Source organism: Myotis davidii, unplaced genomic scaffold, assembly GCF_000327345.1.
Source record: "Myotis davidii unplaced genomic scaffold, ASM32734v1 scaffold1314, whole genome shotgun sequence".
NCBI lineage: Eukaryota > Metazoa > Chordata > Mammalia > Chiroptera > Vespertilionidae > Myotis > Myotis davidii.
Window position 1 is genome coordinate 1,041,627 of NW_006285250.1, and position 5,518 is coordinate 1,047,144.

Consider the following 5,518-nt stretch of genomic DNA (forward strand, 5'->3'; position numbering starts at 1 on the left):
TAGCATTGGAAATGCAAAGGACATTGCAGAGAAAGGGAGCAAAGTTAGGCACTGGGTTGCACTTGTGAACTCAAGCAGGAATAGAATAGAATTGGAATGGGAATTTAGCCAAAACATTTAGGGAATGTCATTCACAGGGAAGAGACATTGCGGGCTTCCTGATGGGATGCAAAGAGTCACAGAGGAACGGGGTTCAAATTTCCAACATCCTCCTTAGCTGCAGGCTGCAGCCTTAGACACGTCGATTTACATTTCTATCCCTCACTCCTCTCATCTGCGAAATGATTTGTGAGAAAGTTGTGAGGATTAAGTGTAATCAGTCTGACGCATAGAAAGCACACCTCAAGATAGGTAGCTGTTTTTAACAATGAGCCACTGACTTGCCATTGAAACATGCTTCTTGTGGCTTGATTGATTGATGATTGATTGATTTTACCCTGGATGTAACAGAGGCCGCCGCACATTGGCAGCCATCCCCTCCTCCTCCCACGGGCACATCGTCCCAGCTGGAGGAAGGTCAGTGCCAGCTCCCTCCGCAAATGGTCTGCTCTCAGTCCCAGTTCTGCAGCCCAGCTGTGTGCTTGTTGCCTAATGAGGCTGATGGCCATTTTGTAAAAGGGCCGCATGCAGACCTGGCCCAGGCAAGGGAGCAAGAGGGACCATTGTGCCACACCTCCTCCAAAGAGAGACCAGTGTCCTTGCAGAGCATGCCTGCCCCATGCCCCCAGGGAGCCCCACAGAGCCCCCCCGTCTGGTTTGGGGTCCTCCTGGAGTCCGGCTGGCCGCCTCCCTCTCAGCTCCTTGGAGCTCACTTACACAGATGGCACAGAATTCTTAACGCTGAGGCCCAGCTGCCAGCACCCAGCCCATAAACTAGCCTGACTGCCACCTCCCCCCTGGTATTCCCCTAAAGGCCCTACTTAAGGCCTCTGCCAAGCAAGTCTCTCGTCTCTGGCACCCTGCTTGGCCCTCCCGGGGCCCCCGACACAGAGCTGGAGCAAAGAGCAGGCCCGGTGAGTTATGAGGCTGTAATTCCATCAAGGGCTTCTGGAGAGATCGTAAACTCATGTCCCAAGTCTCCCCATTCCCCTGGCCCTTTTCCCCCAGAGAGATTTACGAGCCTATAATTCTGAGGTGGGACTGCTTCTTATTTCACAGAATCCAAATATTTTCCTAAAGCAACATCAGTCCTCTTGGCTCCCAGCAGCCTCGCCCAGAGCTAAGGAGCAGCAGCGCCGTCTGCCGGCTGGAGGCCCAGGAAGCTCCTGGGGGTGCCACAGACTTCACCCCTTTCCCACCTTGGAAAAGGAGGATCACATCTGCCCTGAGATGGCGTGTGGAAACCCAAGTCACGTCTGAGACCCAATGGGTATGAAGGGACTCTCTGGGAGTTCAGGGACGCCCAGGTGTGGGTCAAGAGGGATGTTGGCTTCCCTGGCTCCACAGATCCGGTGGACAAGTTATTTACTGAGCCTGGCTGGCGTGGCGCTCGCTACAGATCCTGTGAATCACATTGCCAAACCCGGTCTCTCTTTGTGGCTGTGTTTTTACCCTTTTTTTCAAACGCTGAAGACCGCCTGTAAATGTTCCCGCCATCCCCACAGCCCCTCCTGGCCCAACAGCATGCCCCCCGGAGGCCCATGGAGGGTACCATCACCGGACATTATCGTTTATGTTTACGCTTTCATTGTCTGTCTCTCCCATTGGAATGTGAGCTTTGTGGGGACAAGGCCTCTCTCTGGCTGGGCTCTGCTGTGTCCTCAGCATCTGGCGTAGCGTCTGGCCCCAAGCAGAGCCCTGGAAGTGTTGTTGAGTGAGGGATGGAGGAAGAACCAGGCACAGGCTTGGACATGGAGGCGGCTGGGTGGTCTGCAGCACTGGTCCCAGCCGATGGCGATGAGACGGCCCTACCTCCAGGCCTAGCCCCGGGCATGAGCAGGAAGGGGAGCAGGGCTGGTACGAGAACCTTCCTGCCCCTGTTCCCTGAGGTCCAGCATGGCTTTGGGTGGAGGCCCGTGGACAGCAGGTTGCACGGTGGAGAGAGAGGGTGATTCTCCGGGAGCTGGCACTGGGCCCGGTCAGGAAGTGGGACCCGAAGAGTGATTCTTCAGGAGCTGGCACTGGGCCGGGTCAGCGAGTGGGACCCGAAGGGTGATTCTTCCTGCCAGCCGGGCCGTGGACCCTGGTCAGTCGGCCTAGGTGCCCTTCCTAGGAAGCTGCCACAATGGTTCCATTACTGGGTTCCCAGGGCGCTGTCCCTGGCTCCAGTGATGCAGAGTAGCGGCCATCCTCTGGGACTCGGACTCCTCCGGGGACCAGCATCCTGTCGACCTGTCTGGCTTCTGCCTGTGCTTGGCTTTTCCCTTTAAGATCTGCTCCTGTTCTCCTCGGTGGTGGCTGGTAACTATGGAAACTACAATTAGGCTGTTTTGCTCAGTGTTTCGAAAAATTGCCAAGTGCAGACAGCCGCCGCCCCTGACTTATCAGAGACCCACCCGAGCTCTTCCATATGTCCTTGGAGGACATTTAAGGAAATGCGCCTCAAGCTCTCTGCAATGAAAGACCAGTTTCTCTTTGGAAAAAGTCCTAATTCATCGCACATCCATTGTTTTTATAAAGTGCAATGAAAACACATTAGAAAAGTGGAAGAAAAAAAAAGATGTATAACATATAAGCCCCAACTTTCTAATGGCACGTCCAACAGGCATGAGCACCCCTAACAGTATTAGGTCCCTGGACGTTCACTATTGATTTCCATGCTGTAGCATCGTGAGAGAGAGCGCGTGGGGCAGGCTGCAGCCACGGACCACATCCGGACAGGGCTGGCCTGGAACCTCAAGAAGACGGTTGGGGACACCCCTTAGGACCTGTCCCAGTCCAGACACATCTCTGACCAAGCCTGCTGACGCAGTCCAACTCAATTGTACCTTGGGGTGGGAGGAGGGGCTTTCCTGGAGAACACTGACAACCTATGGAAATGTCTACCCTTGAGTCTGAGCAAATGTGTGAGGGAGACAGCTGCAGAGTCCTTGCCATGCCCAGAAGTGCTTCCTAAAAGCCAAGAATCTGGGAGTTGATCACCAACCCTGAGAGGTTTCCCATCCACCCTAGCCCCCAGCCTGGGATGTGATGTAACAAACAGGGTCACTCAGAGGGCGTTTGACAGTTGCACTGCCCTACAAGTCACCAGATAACCCCACCCTTTTCTCCACGCCTCTCCTAGAGCAGAGAGGACTGTTTGCATGACCCAGGTAGACATTTATCATTTTTCTACCCCTTCCCCTTTTAAAAAAATCAAGGCATGCTTTTTTATAGCAAAGTGCACTAATATTAACAGTACATCTCCAAGAATGTTTACAGTTGTCTACCAACCAGATCAAGCTAGATAACACATCTGTCTCCCCAGAAAGTTTCCTCATGCTCCTTCCTAGTAAATACTCACCCCCACACCCAAGGTAATACTGTTCTGACTTCTATCACTATAGGTTGGTTTTATATGAAACTTCATCTAAAGGGGGTCAAAGTGTATACGCTTCCGTTTCTGACTGATTTCACTCCGTGCAAAGTCTGCGGTTCATCCGCGCTTGGCCTGGTCCCACTGGTCCTTTCTCACCGCTGTGTTGTATTCCACTGCTGCTGTGAGCATGCTTGTGCAGCTCTTCTTGTGCACACGTGTTTTATTTCTTTCAGGTGAATCTCTAAGAAGCTAACTGCTGGATCACAGAGTGGGCATCTGTGTGGGTTTTTAGTAGACACTGGCAGATCCTTCTCCAAAGTGACTGAGAAAATTGTACACTTCCATCAGAAACGCTGGGGACTCAGGTCGCTGCACACCTTCCCAAGACGTGGTTTGTCCTACTTTTCCAGTGAGCCACTCTGCTGGGTGCACAGCGGTGTCTCAAGGTGGTTTTAGCTTGCGTTCCTCTGACGAGTCATGATGTCGAGGACCCTTTCGTATGATCATTGGGCATCTGGGTATCTTCTTTGGTAAAGTACCTGTTGACTCTTTTGCCCTTTAAACATTGGATTCTTTATCTGATGTGTGACTATCTTCCTCCAGACCAGGGGTTATCTATCCACTTTCTAAATATGACTTCGATGGGAAACAGAAAGGCCTTACTGTAGTGTAGTCAGTGTAGCGCCCTCCTCTTTCTTGGTTTGTATTTCCGTGCACTGCGTAAGGAATGTCTTACGTGCCCCCAAGGTCATGAAGATAGTCTTTGTTTTCTTCTAGGAGCTTGCTCAGATAATTTGGGGTCATTACGTTATTGCAGTTGGTTTTCATGTTTTCACCAGGAGGGTGTTGCCAGCTTACATGCAGAGGCTCTCTCAGCAAAAGGAAAGTACAACCTCTGAACATCCACCTAAGGCAGGAATGATTCTGCTGCATGTGAGTCTGTGAGGCACAATGAGATGAGCTGACTCCAAGTCATGAGGGAGTGGAGGACTGAGGGGGGCTGGAGGGCGCGCAGGAGGCGAGCCCCATGTCCAGCCGGCCTGCTGAGATGAAACTGCACCTCCCTCTGTCCCTGACCGGTGCCACACTTTGGGGTAATGTAACTGATATTAATCTTTGTTGTCCTTAACAGGCAAGATCTATGCACCTAGACACCCAAGAGGCACAGAAGGGCCTCCATCCTGCTCATGGTCCCCAGCCACCAGTCTCCTCCCCAGCGGGCAGGGCCCTGTCCCTTTCTCCCTGGCCAGGGCAGCCCAGGCAGGCTTTGTGATGTAGTTACTCTGCTTGATGTTTGTGGGAAACACAGGCTTGAACTCCGGAAACAATGGCGTGAGCATCCGCAGCCTGTCTCCCTGTGTGTCTAAGCTCCGGAAGTGGGGTTTGGGCAGGGCTTCTTGGGGGCGTTTTCTCACAGGACAGAATGACAGCGCCTTAGGAAAAGAGAGGAGTAAGACAAGAGAGCGGGAGTGGAAGGAGGAGGAGACTGCTCTGCGTGACAGCCTTCTCCCAAGGCCGGGATCCAGACCTGCAAGCTCTCGGCTGGTTCTCGGGGACCCACTGGCCTTGGCCGGGGCTGCATGGAAGCCGTCCTCCCATGGCTCAGGCCTGGGCCTCCTCCTGCATTAGGGGTCCTCTCACCGCTGCACTGGGGAGCTTACCACGGCACACTGTGCAATCTTGGATTCATCTGAAAGTTTCTTCTCTACTTTTAAGTATAATTATCGCGCAGACTGGAATCCCTTCCCACACAATTGCACTGAGAGGCTAACTCTGCCTTCTGGAACCAAGATAACAGTCTGAAGGAGCAGTGGAGGATGGAAGGGAGCTATACAACGAAGCCAACTTTCTAATCCTGGGTGTGTGAAAGCAAAGGGACATTTGGGGACAAGGCCTCTGGGAGAGGCAGCCCTCCTGGCCCTCATCACGATGGATTGTGGGAGTGAAGGACAGGGTGCGAGAGGTGTGCAGGGAAGATGGGTTCATTCAGGCCAGTCCTGCCCCTGCTACAGCCCGGAGACTCCCAGCAAAGGCTGTGCAGCAGAGACAGCCACAGAAGGC